Genomic DNA, 19,579 nt, shown 5'->3' with positions numbered 1-19,579 from the left:
TTCGATCCTGCTATACTGGCCATCTATTTGGACATCGCCCCATTTCAGTGTACTTCCCTTGTTCCAAAGTACTTAAGATTAACCAATCTTATAAGTTTGCTTTTATTTTTCTTATGAATTTATTTTTATTTGCTTGGTCTGTGCTAAATATGAAACACGATTGGCCTCAGATCAACACCGAGTCTTTCCGAGGCCTATTTTTTTTTTCAGTTGTGAGTGCACGGTCATTCTGATATCTGCTCCGTACGCAGCGAACGAAGAGCGGTCGCTGTACGCTGCCGTAGGAGCATTGACCTATTTTGGGCCTCTATAACCCAAGGGCAACTTGATTCACCCCTGCGGCATTTCATTTACTTTTTTCGCTCTCCTTTTCGGTGAAGTAAAAAGTCAGGCATTGGGTGGAAAACATTTGAGGTCGCTGCATATCATATGTAAGTCAGCTGCGTTGTGCGAAGACGAAAGGAGCGACAAAAGAAACCTGGGAAATTCAAGCTACTCAGGTACACTACGATTGCCGACGCTCCGATGACGCTACAAAACAGAATCGAACAAGAGCAGGGCGCCGAAAAGACAAAAGTTTCGCGTCTTTGGTCCGCATCAGTGATCTACTTCTGGGCAATTTTGCTTTGTATTCATTTTCTGTTGAGGTTTGAAATTGGCAATCGGAATCTTAACGTGAACAGTGACCGAGCGGGGTAGGTCGATTGCCCATCGTTGATTAAGAATCTATCGGCGTACCTGTTTCTTAACTACGAATCCAATAAGCGTCGGCTCTCTGTCGATCGACTGTCTCTGCACTTGATGATTTAATAGTGACGTTTCGTACTACTTACATGCATTGATGTCGATACCGTTTTTTGTTATTGTGGTTCGCCAGTGGGCATCTATTGAGCCAGATCGAATATGGATTGACAATAAATTCGTTTTTGTCTATCTGTCTTATTTGGCGTCTTTAGTTCCCCAGAGTTATATTTGTGGTCAGGCAAACGAAAATGTCGACCGAGAAAAAAAATATTCATATAGTAGCAGCCCCGAAACTACTTTGACACCTAAGTTATTTTGAAGTTTCGTAGATCGTCAATTCAATTGGCCTACAGGAACTCGTTTGTGTAACAATTGTTGACTATTTGTTTACGCAAAATGTATACGTAGCTTCAAGTTTTAAGCACTGGTTCAGGCGGCTAGCTCCGAACTGGCCCGATTTCGAATTTTTTTAGGAAGGTTTGAGTAATAGTTTTACGTACGATCGGACGCCAACGGTACAGGCGTATATACTTGTGAGGCCCGACCGCGTCATTAATAGTCAATTGCTTCTTTATGCCCCATTCTAAACCAACCCGAACTTCCATTAGCAAGCACTACAAGTAATTAAGGGAGAATGAAGGGTGATGAATCGGACGAATTCCCGCTGACCGAGTTTTTTGCGTTCCGAGACAAGCCTCGTTTCGACCCTAAGCCACCTCACGTGCCTCTGTTTGTACGCAATACTATGTGCAGTCGAACCGCTGCTGAGTGTATGCAGAATAGGTCGGTTGTCGCGTTCGAGACAGATCGCGATCATAGGAGAGATTGGATGGTGACACAACGCGGAATACACTTGATGATTTTATAGAAGAAAAAAAGGGACGATTGAAGCAAGACAAGCTGCATATGTGCAATCACGAGCAGAAAAATAAATAACAACTAAAGCAATTTCTATCCTCATGATCTCACGATCCTAATCTCGTCGACAATTTAGTCGAACCTAACGGGAATTAGAGGTAGCTGGTGGTACCAAAAGATCAGCCTCATGTGTGGATTTAAAGTTACCTTCATATGTACATGTCTAAACATAAAACGGTTGGTGACTTTCGCAACTGGCTGTATCGAATTGTCTGATAACGTTATCGCCATTTGTAAACGAACAATGACAAATAATAGTTAGAAATAAGTGCGGTGATGCACTTAAAGTTTCTTGTTTTCAGGTAGAATCTTGTAGCGTAAAAATTAGCTACTGATCCCGTTTATAATACGTCATGTACCTAGAGCTAAGATTGTTGTGGGTAATCTTTCAGCAGTCCGTCCAAGACGGCATCCATCCAAAGCTAAACTAAATTATAATGGCCAGTCAAGCTAGATGTGGAGATTTCTAAGTTATTGAAATATTACTACGACTGACAATGAAGAAAGTAAAATCCGCCTTATGTACCGAGTGTTTTCATCGTGGACGCTTTTTCCTTCCGTTACCTTGCCTCCTATCAATGGCCGTCCCGTTATCTTGTCATCGTTATTATTTTTATTAGCTATACATGTAGCTAACAAACTGCTATATTATATAGTACGACATCAACAACAGCAGCTTCGTCCGATCACATTTGCCTCCCTAATGAATGCCTCGGTAATAACCATTATACAAAGAAATATCTACATATTGCATGTTTGCAGAATGACACAAGCGAGGCGACCATGTACGGCACATTGTAGCTGATGTTACCGCAGCTGGGATCCTATGCATGTATATATATACGTATGAGGAAAAAAGAGCTACACTACGAGTACTGCGACTAGTAGTAGTCTTCTTGATCAGCTTGAGCATGAGCTACCCATCATTGTCAATAAGAAAGAACAGATCCAAAAACAATGTAAAATCCGCACTCCCTTCGCGCCTCCAGAGGGTGACGCTTGTTTTCGTGATTGTGCTTGTTACTGGCCGGAGTTCGCAGCTCTTCTTGTTCCAGTTGTCGAAAACCTACCTGCGGGCTATACAGTGTTCTGCAGCGCCAAAACGTCGGCAGTCGTTGACGTTGTCGTCGCCTAACACACCTAGCCATACTATATCCGCCTTGCCAAATTCCTGCCCATGGGTGTTAACGAAAATCGCTATTAGGACTACAGCGGTCAGACGGCGCAGCTGTGCATACATAGAGGCATAGTAAACGCCACACAGCTCTCAATCTGCATGCCTTTCTTTGCCTTCTGTCCCGGAAGCTCGTATTGGTTATGAGGCGTTCATCGCTGGCGCTTGAGGACTGGACTGTGGTCGTCTCCCTAGGCCGGTTGAATTTATACGCAGATCGTAATAATGCTTATTATAGAAGTAATAATAATGGGAACGGTGAATCCCCACTGGCTGGTTGCCTTGCGGCCGCCATTGTTGGTTTAGACTTTAGGGACGATTTGCGCATTGACGACACCACTTCTGACTCTGGTGGAAGCGTACATTAGCGTTTCAATGGCTAGAAGACGAACATTCCTTGGCTGGACGATTGTCGCTCAATGGCGAAACGATAGAGGTCTAAGCTGGATCCTGGAAAGCGTAACGGTGAGCAGCTAGTAGTAGTGCTAGTAAAAAAACAATCCAATTCAATGAGGCGAATAAACGATCGACGAGAAGTAATTTAACTATTCTGATGTACATAGTAATGTACAAATCGGATTTATCCGCCCGTGTGTATCCGTCTGAGCCAAAAAGACGATCATGCGTAGAGGAAGAAGATCATTTTTGAAATGTTACTAGTCAGATATTGAGGTACTATAAATTCTTGAAGTTAAAAATTCAATGTGCAAGTTATATTATAGCTTTTTACAGTATCTACTGTTTTAAGCCGATTTTTTTTTAATAATAACACAACATGCGTTTTTATGCGATCAATACGATTGACTTAGGTAAAAAAAAATATTATTAATGCACTTCAGGAAGCCGAACATTACGTGCTTTGTATTTGTTATATGGCATTTGGAATAGACATCTATTCAATGGCAATAAAAAAAAATGTACAAAAAAATAAATCAAGAAGCGATCAACAAGCTGGGCGGATGAGTCGTAACCAACGACCGTTGAAACTGACTATCTAGAACAAATTTCATGAATAAGAAATTCGTGCTAAATTCAACGACGCGACCAATGTTTCGACACCCAACGGTGATATTCCCATAGCGCTTTGGAGTTTGGCCCCTTTCCGCTGATTGTTGAATCAGGGAATAAGCTGAATTTTGTTGAAATTGAAAGTAGGACACACTATTGTTATTTTCGGTAGTTGACAGAAACGTATGTGTTGAAGGAACATGTTGGATCCATTCACAGCGAAAGCAGCAACAATTAATGACAATACGCAACAAAGTGACAGAAGGAACCGGAAAAATCAGTCGCTTCGGAAGAACCTGGAACGATTTTTTTATGGATAGGCCCTATATATACAGAATTTTTTGTGCACGTATTTTGCGTACGTACTATACTTTGAAGGGGGCGCTGCAAATGAAGGTTTTTAGAATGCAAAGGCCACTTATGCTTACATTTTTTATATAGTCTGCATATAACAGCGAATATCTATCTACATGATGTTTTAAGCTTGAGATGCTCTGTAGAATAACAGAGTCTGTTAGTAACGGCTTAAAATAACATAAAGAATAAGTCAACTGGAAAACGGTCTCCTTAGACGATGCTACTATTTTAGGTATTTGAGCATATTTCACTAAAGTTCAACAATATATATATTATTGTAGTATATTTTCTCGTGAGATCGAAATGGGCTGGTTATTTTTTACATATTGAAATGACTATCCATCTATTAAAACATTGGCCATTTATGAGTAACCTCTAGTTATACGTTGGTTAAAAACAAGCTGATTCGGGTTATAATGTCATGTGGGTTGGAAAACTCAGACCAGCGTCAGACGTAACCATCTCTTAATTAGTTGAATTACAAATTGTGCTAAATAGAATCAGAAAGTATATCCTCTATATAGATATAATTCATATGATGTATATCGCTTAATTTATTGTTTTACTACAGAGACAAACAAGAATTAACACGAATTAGGTTTATGTACGCGCCAAATTTTGAGCTTTACTTTCGACTATTCCCCTTTTTCCAGACAGTTTCCCTTTAGGTTGCGGACGTTCAACGGATATCTACAATTGGAACTCGTTTCTTCTTTATGAAGTATATTCATTATCATTCTGCCATCGCGGTACGGAACAAAGACTCATTGGCGTATTCTATGTCGGATAGCAGAACCAATATGAAATGTAGGTGTGATGAATTGGGATCGTCGTACAAGGCTGATCATGCTAAAATTTTGCTTGCGATAACTTCCTTCGAGTATCGATAGAGTAGACGGCCAAAGATGTGCAGGAACTACATGGTAGAACTCGAGACGTCAATCAGTAAGTCAGCTTTTTCTCGCGTCACGCGAGTTTTTTTTTCTTGCCTGATAATGCGAAGATCGGTAGAAAAACATTGACTTGGAAATAACGATAGCACTGGTGCTAATGATAATTTAGTGGTCCGTGGTTGAACTAACGCGTTTGAAAAAAAATAGTGTTTCGATGATGTCAGACATACTTGCCTAGCTCCTCTATCCCGCTTCTGTTTTTTACATCTTTGATTCCCTAGATTTTACCAGTTGTATTCGGAGCTTCGGTCCCCAAGATTCTTCAATCGATGCAGCGACATCTTTTCGTTGTATTCACCGCTTCGTCCAGCAGAATCATTTGTAGTAGTTTGAGCTCGCACACGATGATGCCACGCTCATACGCTCCCCTATAAAATGAACGAACGCACATCTTCAAACCGATGCGCCTGTCTGTGCGCATGCATACTTACATATGCCCCATAAAATCTTCTAGCCCCTATTTATCCATTGCTACTGCATAAGATGACTCCTGCTGCTGCTGGTCGGCAATTATCAAAAAAAGCTACATCAAATATCATATAGTAGTACATCGTAGGTGCCATCATAGGGGAGCAGATGATGGGTGCAAATACACAATAACATAATATTGCCCGGTGTCATTCATGTCCCGTACTAATTTCCGTTTTACGTTGATGATAGACCGGGTTGGCTTTGCATAAAAGTACACATATTATATAAGCAAATTAACGGTTCACCGGAGACCAAGTAGATATGCAGGCCTTCGAAAACGCGCTAATGGGAGAAATATGCAGCTGTTCGTGGCAATATTGGCAGCTCAGGCCATACTTTATTGAAAAAATGTGTTTTTCTGAACGAATGATGTAACTCCAGGGTGATTATCGTTTCCCTGTTACGCATGTGTATATTTGCATGCGTATTTCAAGCACTGATACCGAGCTGTGAAACGTACGAATCAAAATAACATTTGTGGGCTTGTCCTACTGCACCTCAGCAGTTTTTGGCTTCATCGTAATTCTTATTTACCTATGTTTGTTTGTTAACTTGTTGCTATAATCAATCATTTATCTGGCATGTTAGTAGTCATTATATAGACTTTGTTCAAAAATTGTAAAAAATGAATTTATTTCTTCTCTCGGTTGTCAATTAAAAGTACTCCCTGCGCGCACGTGCATGCTTAGTGCGTGCAAACTGAATACGAGGCAGCTAGCTATTTATTTTGGGTATATTATTTAGATAGAGTTTTGCTGAGACTCTGTTGACAATGAGTCTATATGTTAGCAAATAGAATCAAGCATAGTTTTTTTCCAGCTTGAAATCAGATTTACTGTCAGTACACTGACGCTATAGGCTATGGCACCATCGTCGTATATGTAGCCGTAACAATGTTTCTCGTCTCCTCTGTAGCAACGTCAGGAACATAGTTTTGCCGTTACAACGATCCTATATTGTTACCCTAGCAGGTGCACAGTATGCGAGCGAGCGGATTACTTATAGAAGGATGCTCGTGTTGGCAGCTTTGTTGGGTCCAGTACGTAAAAATAGGCCCCTGGTCAAGCAAGAACAGCAGGAACAAGCTCAATTAATGTGCCATATATCCAACACACGTACCTCAGCGGCAGCGCGTATCGGACGCCGGTCTCTCAGCCAGCCAACCTCAAAATGACAGAGATCAAAGTAAATACCGCCAGTGTGGAAGGTCGGTCGATTTCACTGAACAACTCTGCGATCGATGCAATTATATAGCAATACGGCACTGACGACTTGCGTGGTCTCCTTTCCAGCACACACCCCCAGTTCATTTTGTGCTAAGGGTCAGGCCAGTCTAGAAGCAACGCTCAACTGGGATATCAGACGTTGAACTAAAACCATTTTCTCTAGTATGTGGTCCGCGCTACGTGCTTTTCACACATCGAAGATATTTTCAATCAAGCTCTTTGTGCTTGGGAACTGCTCGAACTCTGACGCTTGAGCTATTTCTATATGACGTAAGGATGCAAGCAATTAACTCGGTCCTACTTTCGCATTAGCCTATGCTGGCTGTTCTCCTACGTGGAGAAAATAGCGGTCAGATGATGTACTATTATCGTCTAAGCATACAGCATTGACAGTTCACACTTGTAGCTATTTTTCTTTTAAGGGGCGGTGATGTATGACGGTCTGCAATCGCAAGACCGACGCAACGAAATCATAGTCATAAAAGCCGAGGAAATGGTTACGCTTCATCGTTCGAATAAAATATTCATTCGCAAACATGAAACAGCCGTTCCGTGACAGTTCAGACGTTTAGCTGCCGATGACGTGGAGGAACAAATTTACGAATAAATCAATCAAGGCTATTACGAGTCCATAAAAATTGTTATTGCTCAATAAAATATTAGGCGGCAGTCGTTCGTTCATCTGAACGATGAAGATACCTTTCTAGTATAATTCAACGCTTCATGGTAATATCTCTTCTAGTCTTTGGAAATGAATTCCCTCGATCAATGAAATTACAAAACAACTCACTGGCTTGGGGACCATCGATTCCCGAGCTGTCCTTCATCGTTCCCCCTTAGGCTATCGTTATCAACAGCTGTTTGCTATCTTTTGCAAGTGAACTTGTTAGCGAATCGGCAGGTTTTAAGAAGCAAATTCTGTACCTGTTGGCAGCGCTCTATTTTCGCGTGCTTGATGCGACGCTGTCGGCGTACGTGTTACCACACGCATAGCCGTAAGTTTGCGCCCCCATTGTCATTGCTCTAGATCAGTCGGCAGCGATCATCTATATCTCGCTCAGCAACGTACATCCCCTTTTTTGATTTATGCTACACAATGGAGGAATCGGTGTATGGTACACGTTCGTTTTACTTGAACGCAAATGCGAACGGAGTGTCAAAGCTACGCAAAATTTAAATGACATAAATTCAATACACGGGCCTATAACGATCAGTGCATGTTTTCGGCATCAATCCTTGTCGTCGTTGCCCCCGGTGATCAAGCACAAAAGCCACTGGTCCGAACGGACATGCACTGCGTACACGACGAATAAGAGTAGCTTAGCGGTAAGTTTAACAGAAACTTCAAAATGCATTAAGTTGGTGTATGTAGATTAATGCGCGTAACATCGTGGGTTATATCCGCCAATAGTACGTTTGCTTGAAACCTGTCACTTAGTCCGTGTGTGTTAAACTATACATTTTCTATTCGAGGGTGAATTATTCTTGCACAGACAAAGGTTTCGGTAGTGCGGCTGAGTTTCGTCAACAGAAACGGAATTACGTTAGTAACGAGATCTATTTTTTTTTTTTTTTTTTGAACAAATCCTTTTTTCGAGTTCGCTCGAAAAGTATAACGAAAAAACATGATATCACGAATTTTCTCAGACTGACATCGCCTCCATTCCAGGCGTCCATCCAAGTCATTCGGACATTGCACAACACAATACTTTAGATGTTGTTGGCCTTAGGAGAGTAGCAAAGAGCTCCTCTTGTTGTACGTTTTGGCTTTTCAAGCGCCACAATAAATTGGTATGATTTTCACAAATACGTTTCAGTAGACAACAAAATCATTAGCACTATACATTAGCAGCTGTTTTCGGCCTGTGCCAAAAAAATAACAATATAAACTAATTTCATTGCTATTTTCCAGGTGGAGGTATCATAGCTCCTGGAAAGTTAGCTTGTTGACTTCCGATGTGAGGATAAGCCATAATAAGATTTCCAATACAATCTTTTGAATAATGTTCATCTAGAAAGATCGCATCGTACTTCTGACCAAAACTTCCTCATAAAAACAGGTGTTCACACTGCAGTATCACTTCCGATCGAAGCGTTTATGAATTCAGTATGTGGCTAGGTTTAATATGCCCCGTTATCAGTCTCATCTACTTTCCCTGCATCTTCTGCGTTTAGCAGATCACATCGATAGTGTGAATATTCAGGCCCGCGCGTCTCGTTTCCGTAAGAACCAGACGGATAACGAGCGGCATAGGACGGCAGAAAGATAGCCATGGTTCTAGCTATTATCAAGCCTTCTTTACTAGTCCTGCCACGGTCCTGAACATGACGAGTGCGGCCGCAAGATCGCTTACGAAAATATTTGAAGTGTTCCGTTTACGTTATAGTAAACACGATACAGTGTAAGTTTTCATTGATTCATGTGAGGTACCGTCGGCAGGTCATATTCACTCGTCTCACCGGTAGTCGACCCGCTAATAACTATACAGCAGTGAGGGCTGTGGGAGAAACGAAAATATAAAGCGAGTCACGTTCATATCAATGGGTAGCGGAAATGACCACATGGCCGTAATAGCAGTTGGAGCTCAATGCTTTCTTTTGACGGATCAGCTTACCCCTGTACAAGTAAGGGTCAAAGCGTACGTAGAGGTTTATAGCGGCTGCATGTAATGCAATGTACCTACTCGAATGTAGCCCATGTGTGCATCTGATGCTGCAGCGCGTTAATGCATTTGCAGGACTATTCATTCGGTGTGCCGCTGTGCATGGTACCATGTTAAGCACACGATCTGACTAACGCTAAATGAAAGCTAATACAACTGGTTACGAAATGGGGATGACAATTAGGGTAAATAAATAAATGTGCTTCGTGCCTGTTTCGCTTGCAGACAAATAGTCGTCAAATAGACTGATTCCCTTGTGAAGAGGATGCGCTGGATAATGCGTGTTTCAAATAATTAGAATAATTTGTTTGTTTGTTTCTATAAAAAGTGTTCGTATTATCCCTATCCCACTTAAATCTTCCTATTCAAAATTATATTTGATCTAAACGCGCGCTGTAACTCTGAATTCAGCGCATTATACTATATGCAATGACCCTATAAATAGTTGGCTTTTGACGCCCTAACTGTTATAATAATATATGTAGGGGTAATGTAACGTTTTTCGCGTCGCCCCACACGCCCACCGCGTTCATCCTATGCTACGACTGCATTAATCTGTTTTCGCGTGTTCATCGTTCGCTGTTGGCAATTTCTCAAGACGTCTGTTTGATCATACAGATCTGAAATAGCCCTGTACCTCTGCCCTTTTCAGCCGAAAGTAGCTAAAATCTACGACATCCTGCCGCCGGTCGGCTATTATAATTTGATTTAGATCACTCGCTTTGTTGTGTGATCTAGTAGTTTTATTTCTTTCAATTTCATAGCTAACGCTAGTACGATTTCTTAAATATCTATAACAATTTTCATTTTGAATCGTACGGATCGTCTTCGCCACTTTATACCATGCGCCCTGTTCCATAATTTTTAGTAAGTGATTGATGCCGTGTATTCGTCCACTGACTCATCGTTTCCGTTACACTAGAACCTACTGGCTGTGATTTTTCCGTATAACGTACATGTATATATGGAACCTGTCTATGTCAGACCGTACGGTATAAAAGAAGCGTCCTGGGCCAGCAAAAAAGCTTTGTTATTTTTGGCAGCTTCCTGCTTCTCTCCATCTGTTCCATGTTCGCTGTCGTCGAAGAGCTGCGCTATGGGCTCCGCAAGCTGAACGTAGTTCATCGGAGCATTATCCATGGTCTCGTCGTGTAATTTGTGCCCCTTATTTGAGAATTGCGTGACATTATCTGATAAACTGCTATTTGGATGTAGGTGTATATACTCTAGTAATTTTTGAATATCTTCTTGAGATAGCTGGAGCGATATTGTGTAGGTTGGCGTGCCCCTCAGTACCTGGGCCGAAGTTACGATGAATATGGCCATTGTGGGTGGGTCTTGTTTGGGCTCAGGGGGCGCTGTCAACATTGGCATATAGCCAGGCATATAGGCCGAGTGGAGGCTTCCTGTCGTATACACTGAACTTGGCGGTTTTCTGAGAGCCTCCGTCCAATCGTTCGAGTGTCTGCTGTCATTCAAACTCGGATAAGATGCTAACAAACCGCTCCTGTACTTTCGAATCACATTTAATGATAGCAGGATAGCTACACCAATGCTTAGTGAGCCTATTATTATAAGCCACGAAAGTTTATTACTGCAATTTCGGCTCAGAAATGATTGAATATGGTTCACAGCATTCATATTTGATGGGTGCACACAGATCGTCCAAATACGACGAAGAAACGTGTCTAGAACATGTATGTTACTAACCATTTGAAATCACTCATATTTTGGATGGCCCGCTTCGTTTTTTGGCCAGGTCGACTCAGCCTCTTGAAATGCGTCAATATTTACAACCCGCCTCAGTTTACTAGCCTATAAAATAGTCAGCTTAATTATGATATCGTAGATCACTGAATAGACACATGATCGTTTACCGACCGGCGTTAGTTGATTCAAACTAGAGAACATTTCGAGCAAAAAAAGCCTATGACATAGCTACTCTGAGAATTTGTAATCTACGATCCAATAAATTCTGCATAATTTGCCAAATTATACATTACGCAAGATATGCCAAGGAGTCATGAACACATTTTTTTGAGCCTAAGGATTAAATTATGCCTTGCTTAAGTTTATTAGATGATTAAGATCCAATGTAGGCACTTTTCATCAATCTGCTCTAAAGCCTACATAGTAGCACGCGCACCTAGGCAAACACAATACGCCACAGGGTGCATCCGCAATAGGGCCAACTACCTACTTGGCTAGTAGTGCTGCCCACCTATTATGTATACACCTGTATTTAATAGCCATGGTATAACGCACTGAATAGCTAAATTATATCAACTAACTAACAAAAATAGACAAAGTAACAGGACTCTTCATTTTTTCATCTTCCTATTAATCAGCAGCGTTTGAAAAGTGCCGGCTTTGAATTTACGACATGTCCAACAAAATTCAGGAAGTTTAGCCAACGACAGCAGAGAAAACGACGACAGCGGTCACATCAACAATAAGCAATTATTCAAGCAGCGTCATCGCCCCATCTCATGACGTTCATTCCCGTCATCCCCCGCTCGGGCAGACAACCCCCAACAGCAGCGGCGCTCGGCGCCACTCGAAGTCTCGTACTTTGCCATTGCCGCTGCTGCGGTTGTTATGGCCGCTGTTTAAGGTAATACCGAGTCCGTCTGTAGCGGTAGCTACGACAGTCGCTAGCTACAATTTTTGTTAACGTTTAAAATCATTGTAGAACTATCCTTCTTGCATTGTAGTTGTTTATGTTTGTCACTTACTTACAACTTGCCGTCGTCACTGTATCTGCTATGAACATTGCGGTCGTCTTTGGTGTGTACTTCCCATAATGAAGTCGACGACAATCCCCGTTGATTTTCTACGCAGATGGCTATCAACGTTAACAGGGCTGTTGTCTTTTTTCCAGCTGTTCAAACGATTATGTCAAGTTCCTCAGATTCGCTGTTGCCGCGTGCTGAATTAGGCTAAGGAAACGGGTAAAATGAAAAAAGCATTCGCTAGAACTTCTTCGTGGACGTCAGTTTCAGCTGCAGCAGCACCAGCACCAGCTAAGACCGTACCAATGCGAAGCCTGATCGCTGCACAGGAGCCATTACGTCGAAACTTGAGGACCCGTTTCCCGCGAATAGTGGACAACGACAATATATGACTAATGCTGTCAATTGCAGTTCATTAGTAATTAGTGGCCAAGGGCCAGTGGTGAGGTGACAAAGATGCAGAAAATTTTTATATATACGTAAGACAAGAGAAACAGGAAGATAGCAAAACCCCGTTTATAAGAATAAATGCATCAGTGTGCTGCTATTGTTGGTGGTGGTGATGGTCTATTGAACGGCGGCGTATCTTCGCTGGATCAAGCAGGCGGGTGGACCCCACGTGAAGTCAAGCGATGTATCATTTCGGCACAAACAAGCGCAGAAAGTTACGTTTTACGGTCGTTCGACAACTAGTTGGAAACTAGTGCCGTTTCTAAACACGGTTAAAATTAAGTCCAACATAAACAGGCAACTTCGATACAAATAATAGCCATTGTGGTATAAATAGTTTGATAACTATCATCAGTTCGTTGTCGACGTTCTTCTTGATTGTCATGGTATAGCAACAATAGAAATATGGATACGCATTTCAAGCGTATGCGCAAATAAAGTTACGTCTAGTACGAAACAGGCCGCAACGATTGCTGCCTAATGAGTCTGTACTAATAAAATCGAATCTGGTTACACCCGGCGGAAAGGTAGACAGGTATAGATTTTAGCGACGCCGTTCACGGTTTGTCGCCTGTTTGCGATAGTTTAGTTACGTGGCCAGTGCGCGTTTGCCTGGCGTAAAAAGACGGACGACAGGTATCCTATCGACAATCGTATGGATATGATTATAGTAGAGCTGCATGTATCCAATACAACAATGGATTGCCTTGCTCCACTGTAACTATCCGTTATCCAAGTTAACGGTCAGGGCAAGATTCGATTGTGGATGATGCCTCAGATACGAGTGCAGATCGAAGCTGAAGTTCGAATACCTACCGAGCTCAGCAATACATACTAATTGTTGTAAGATTCGTTATCATCATTATGATCTTAATAGTCATCAAGATCAAGTCTTCTATGCGCACCAAATTCGCCTATGACGAGAAATCAACTTCAGCAATGCGTGCGTTAAACTTAAATGTAGCCTATGTATAGTTTGAAAAAGTCTCCGTAGGAGATAATGGCATGTTGGACTGAAAAATCTTGGACCTGCACGCCGACGAATAGCGCGTATGAGAAACCATAAACCAAGCACCCATTCAATAACAGTGGTATTTAACTAATGTTACATGTCAATAAACGGTATTCTCAGCCCAGCAGTATAAATCATAGACATACATTGTGTATATGGATATAAAAGTATCTATCCAATTCAGATTAAGCCATAGTTCTTGTTTGCAAAGCTACAACTCAGGAACTTTGAACTTACTTACTTACTTACTATCAGAAAGTGATCTCTGTTCATTCGCTTGCGACCAGAGGTTAACCTTGTAAGAGTTTGGATGTTTTTTCTTAAATTTTTTTACTAAATTGGTACCTGTTAAAAAAAAAAAGAGCAAAAGAAATGTGTCCTTTCTAAAAGTTGCGGATATCACACGTCATCGATGGAAAGCTAAAATTAATTAAAAATATACTGTGCAACGTAGTCAAGTTGGATCGATAAGTATCTGAACGGTAAACATACATATCATAAACATAAAAAATCGATATGGTTGTGTATTATATATGCAGTTCACAAGACTTTCATTCAAGAATGGCTGCAGACGCAGACTGTCAGCTGCCGACGTATCTCACGATCATTATGATCGTTTGGTATCATCATCGTCGTCGTCATTGCAGATTATGCAATCTATAAAGCCCCCTAGGTTCACATTGGTCAACGTTATAACTCGACTTTTTTTGCCCGTTATTAACGCCAGCACAGACATTGGCCATACTACCTTTTACAATACTGTCACTCATTCTGTTGTCAAATCGCGGATGCTGTTCTGCTGGTGTGTCACAGACAATAGCTTGAATCTTTCCCATTTGTACAGAGAGTAGCTGCAGGCGCGTGTTGCCGAAACACGCGACTCTGGACAGATAAGATGATGCCACAGAGCCAATGTCAATATCGTCGTGCAGCGGCGCTTCCGCCGATACAAAACGACTAGATGCGCCTAGAGAGGGGATTTCGTTCGGGAACAGTGACGGATCCGAAGGCCAAAACTAGGCGTTGGCAAAACCTGCCATTATAGCGGAAATATCACGAGCCGTAGTTAGAGCTGAACGTCTCTACGCATACGATGATCCGACAGGGAAGACCCATTCTTTTTACGTCAAAGACACACGTCTAGGTGAATGTCCCTTGCAACGAAAACCGCACAACTCTCAAACCCGTTTTGGAGACTTTATGACAATGCCAAACGCAATGCTAACAATAGTGACCCGTGCATCGCTCGTAGTGGCATAATTAGATAAATATGTTAGTGCGTAGGCCAAAGCAGTTTAAACGGTTGACGTTTTATTGGCGCATCGCTCATTCTCGCAGATTAATGATATATCAATAGAAGCGTTCCATATCTTTAGAAAGATTATTAGACAGAATTTAACGGACACGCTATAGAAGATGTCAAGGGAACGCGCATATCTATTCACATTATGGGCGCCAAAGCAAATCAGCGATCCGTTTGTTACTGTACTAAATGTTGCGATATGATTCATTAAATCCTATAACGTAGCGATATCCATGGCCTATGTATTTACGCCATTTTCTCGCACGACTTCATCATTCATTGACCTAGAATCAGAGCCAATACAGGCCTTTCACACTTGATCGAATTGAGCGGGCATCAAAGTCCGCTAGTGATGTAGGTTCGATACGTTTCTTTGTGACAAAGCTGTGTTTTTATGGGGAAAAAAAAAGTCAGATTAAAATATATTTTGGTTTAATGACTCTGGGAATAGTCGATTCTCTAGTAATTTTTTCCTTTCTTGTCAAGGGACGCTGCTGGACTAGTAGATGATACAATACGATGGCCTATGAAGCCGTGAATGAAATAAGGCGTTCACCCACGTGATGGTAGAATCGCTTGAGGACCAATTGGCTCCAGGCACCGTTCCAAGATTGCGCCAATAATGGAAGTGGTACGACTAAATGTTCGTGCCGGATCGGCGATAACTTTTAAAGGAACTACTGATAAACCCTGCTGCACTTTCGCCTCCCTCGTTTAACTTCTATCCGCCGTGCTCCTTCATTAGAACATTTGAGGACTTCCTTCACGGACGGCTCTGACAGAAGATCCGCTTTTGTCCGAAGCTTAGTCTAGCTCATACCACTTTCTACTGTTGAAACGTCTAATGGCAAGTATATTTAACGTTACCGGCCAATGTTTTTGTGATGTGGGACATTTTAGCAAAAAAAATGCCATATACTAGGACCACTTCTACATCTACACATGAAATTACGAAAAGCCAAAAAGTTCAAATTTATCGTATTTTCCCACAAAAGTTCCACTGCGGTAGGTACAATAAATAAACGAAACAAATCTGCTCGGCTCCGTAGTCGCAACGTCGTAAAAGTTGTCAAGTTACTTGACAAAATAGAGAATATCAAACTAAATGTTCGAGGCGTAGAATTTACACGAGGCTGTACCAAGCTAAATGCAATGCGACAAGAGAACAGCCCGAAAGCACTAGTGCGAAGTAAGAAGCTGATCAGGCAGATTGCAGGTAATGACGCTGTTCAAAGTTTAAATTCAGCGCGGCTGTTTTTTCATTGACCGTTTGTTTAAAATTCGGCTATTATTATTGTTTATACTCGATGTTTATATATTGAGCTAATATTTACTGTCTGTCCGACTCACAAGAACGTTCGAAAGATGTCGTTTTCTTAAGAAGTTCTTTAGCTACGAGTCCACCTAGAAACTCGTATATTAGCCTATGAGCTAAAAAAACTAGTAACTCTTAAGTTGAACCAGGCTTTGTACTTTAGCTATGTACTTGTGAGCTGTAGAAATTTCTCGGAGTGATTTGTTGCTAGACGCGAACTGCTCATAGACAAGAGCGTAGATTCAACGCCGGACTATAACATATCAATAATGGGTATTTCAATACGTTGGTCACCTAATCTATGTTAGCCATTCTTTTCAGCACTGATTTTTAACATAACTTCATATGTTTTCGTGTCGTAATAAATATCTGTGTATAGACATGAGCATTGATATTAGTTGTGTTTTTATTGATTGTTAATTTTACTTTATGTAGTGATGCGTTTCGTTTTACCATAAAGCCCGTTGTAATTTTTTCAAGCACACAATGATTTATTTCGAGGTAATGCACTTGCGTGATTGCTTAGCAAGTACATCTCGGCGTATAAACTTTATTAGCACACTTGACAGGATCTATATACTTCAATGCCAAGTTCCAGGTGCAGGCCATTTCGTATTGAGGTCTAACTGTCGGAGGCAAATCCTTTAATAGCATCTCTAACGCAAAACTCAACCCAGCAGCAGAGTAGCAAATAATAATAAAGCGAAACGCTATTATTTAAGGTTGATTCATATTCAGCTAATCAGATTCAAAGTTTAACACATCTATATGCCCCACATAATGTAACAGAAGTTAGAAATCATTTATGAGGGCGTGTATAAATATCCCGCTTACCAAAACGTGTCCCCACTCGCCATTCGATGTTAAGGTCGCTATTGCCAACGAAGAAGCGAAAGGGCCTATTGCCCTGAATCCACGAACATATCTGCACTCGTCTCAGTCCTCCCTTGCGCCCATGTGGCGGCTTTCAGCATCCGCGCCTCCCCTCATTTACTGGGGTGGCACTATCCCATAGCTTTACGCCCGTTTGTTGTACCAGAACGTGCAAGTATAGAACTGTTTCGTCATTGTACGTGTTCGTCAAGTTACATTCGTGCAGATCTTACCGGAATTGAATCGTGTCCTACGTACCGACGTTTGATAATGGGTCGGGACGCGCTGGAAATTGACTTCGAGTATGTTTCGCACGAACTGTCTTAAGCAGGTGTGTTTCAGCGGATATATAAGCGGAGCGATCAGAGGTATCACAGTTCCTCCGGGGACACATATCGTCGGCCGCGGCTGTCGATAACATGAAGCATACTGAGCGCTGGCTCCTTCAATAAAGAAGATCGCGGTAAATAAAAAGCAGATGTCTTAAACTTCGTTCAACTGAACAGCAAAGCGCTGATAAAGTTTAAAAGGCTGCGTGGTGCAGCTAGAACCCACGATGGGTTCAATTTTAGTTGGGTCTCGAACTGTAGCGTGATTACTGTACTTGCTCGATAAGTTACAATAACTAACACTAACAAATTAATGCACCATAGCACCGAATGAAGTGATCTGGCTACTCGCACCCAAGACAATTGTTGGGGATAGCCGAGAGCATTTTGGATACGAGAACTTGGTTGTTCCCTTATATGAGTTCGAGTATGTTCGCAGTATAGAATCGTAAACCTCGACTATAAACAAACTGCCAGAGAACCGAAGAAAAACGTGCTAGTATAAAAGCTGAATTAAATGATACACAGATAACTTAATAAGTGGGTAGCTTCGTTCTACCGCACAGAAGAGTGCTGATAAACTTGAAAAGCCAATTGATAAGCCAAATTTTATTACTGACAGACGCCAAGACCAACAAGAGCTCGGCACATTGCCGTCCTTTCGGCAAATAAAAAGGTGTTGTCGATTTCGTTATAGTGCGATGTCCACTGACATTCTGCCATTTTGTCCTTCCATGGTTGATTCTATAAGAAGTTACGTTGCTTCGCCATTACTACAACTCTGACTCTTCTCCAATTGTCTTTCAGTTGCCAAACACGGTAACGGCACTCACATTGCCGGTTCTCGACTCCGCAGTCGGAGATGGCGCTGGCCAAGCTACGAGAGCAGAAGGGTCAAGCACTACTTCGTCCAAGCAATCTAGCAACATTCCTATAAGCAACAGTAATACAGCTGAGAAGCTTTTACGGTTCATCAAACTGAGGTGGCATCAAGGTCTGCTAGTGATGAAGCTCTGACACGCTTCTTTGTGACAAAATGTTGTGTGCTTGTACAGAGAAGCAGCTAAGACTGATGAAGGAAGATTTTTGCTTAATGACTCTGAACATAGTCGATTCTCCGGTAATTTTCTGCCTGCCTATTTGGGGGCACTGTTGAATGAAATTGAGAATAAAATGAAGCGTTCGCCTGCATTAAGATAGAATGGCTAGACAGTGAATTGGCTCCAGAAGCTTGGTGCTAGATCGGCAATAGGCTTCAAAGGAATTGCTAATCGATTTTGATGGATCTAGGTTCCCTTTCATTCGCTGTACCCTTTTACTGGGATACTTAAGGACTTTACGGAACTCATGGACGGGTCTGACGGAGGATACGCTTTTGTGCGAAGCCTAAATCAGACTAGCACATACCACCTCCTACTATTGTATCGTCTATTAGCAAGTATATTTAGCGTCAACGGCCAATGCTTTTGTGATGCGGGACATTTTAGCGGCAAAATGTCATCTATTAGGATCGTATCGATATCTACATATGAAATTACAAAAAGCCAAAAAGTTCAAACTTATTGTCTTTTCCCACAGAAGTCCTACTACAGTAGGTACAATAATTAAACGAAACAAAGCTATTCGGCTTCGTAGTCGCAACTTCATAGAAGTTATCAAGTTGCTTGGCAAGATAGAGAACATCGAACAAAATTTTCGAGGCGCAGAATTTACTCGAGGTTGTACCAAGGTAAATGCAATGCGACAAGAGAAAGCACTAGTGCGAAGTAAGAAGTTGATCAGGCAGATTGCAGGTAATGACGCTGTTCAAAGTTTAAATTCAGCGCGGCTGTTTTTTCATTGACCGTTTGTTTAAAATTCTGCTATTATGATTGCTTATACTCGATGCTTATATATTGAGCTAATATTTACTGTCTGTCCGACTCACAAGAATGTTGGAAAAATATCGTTTTCTTAAGAAGCTCTTTAGTTGAGTATGGGTAAACCTAGAAACTTGTATATGAGCTAAAAAACCGGAGTTCTCAAGATTTTGCGTGACTACACTATATGTA

General features: G+C 41.6%; 2 long non-coding RNA genes across 2 annotated transcripts; one reads left to right on the top strand and one right to left on the bottom strand.

Moving 5' to 3' along the window:
* Positions 1-4,795: 4,795 nt before the first annotated feature.
* LOC147754018 (uncharacterized) lies at positions 4,796-18,018 on the bottom strand. The gene is made up of 2 exons (XR_015314871.1): positions 17,161-18,018; positions 4,796-5,522 (listed from the first exon to the last, which is right to left on the bottom strand). It is a non-coding gene; the product is annotated as an uncharacterized LOC147754018 (long non-coding RNA).
* On the top strand, positions 5,096-14,182 carry LOC147754019 (uncharacterized). The gene is made up of 3 exons (XR_015314852.1): positions 5,096-5,146; positions 11,866-12,128; positions 12,396-14,182. It is a non-coding gene; the product is annotated as an uncharacterized LOC147754019 (long non-coding RNA).
* Positions 18,019-19,579: the final 1,561 nt, after the last annotated feature.

Source organism: Varroa jacobsoni, unplaced genomic scaffold (assembly GCF_002532875.2).
Source record: "Varroa jacobsoni isolate VJ856 unplaced genomic scaffold, vjacob_1.0 scaffold_16, whole genome shotgun sequence".
Taxonomy (NCBI): domain Eukaryota; kingdom Metazoa; phylum Arthropoda; class Arachnida; order Mesostigmata; family Varroidae; genus Varroa; species Varroa jacobsoni.
Note: the sequence above shows the minus strand (reverse complement) of the source record. Positions and strands in the feature narration are given on the sequence as shown.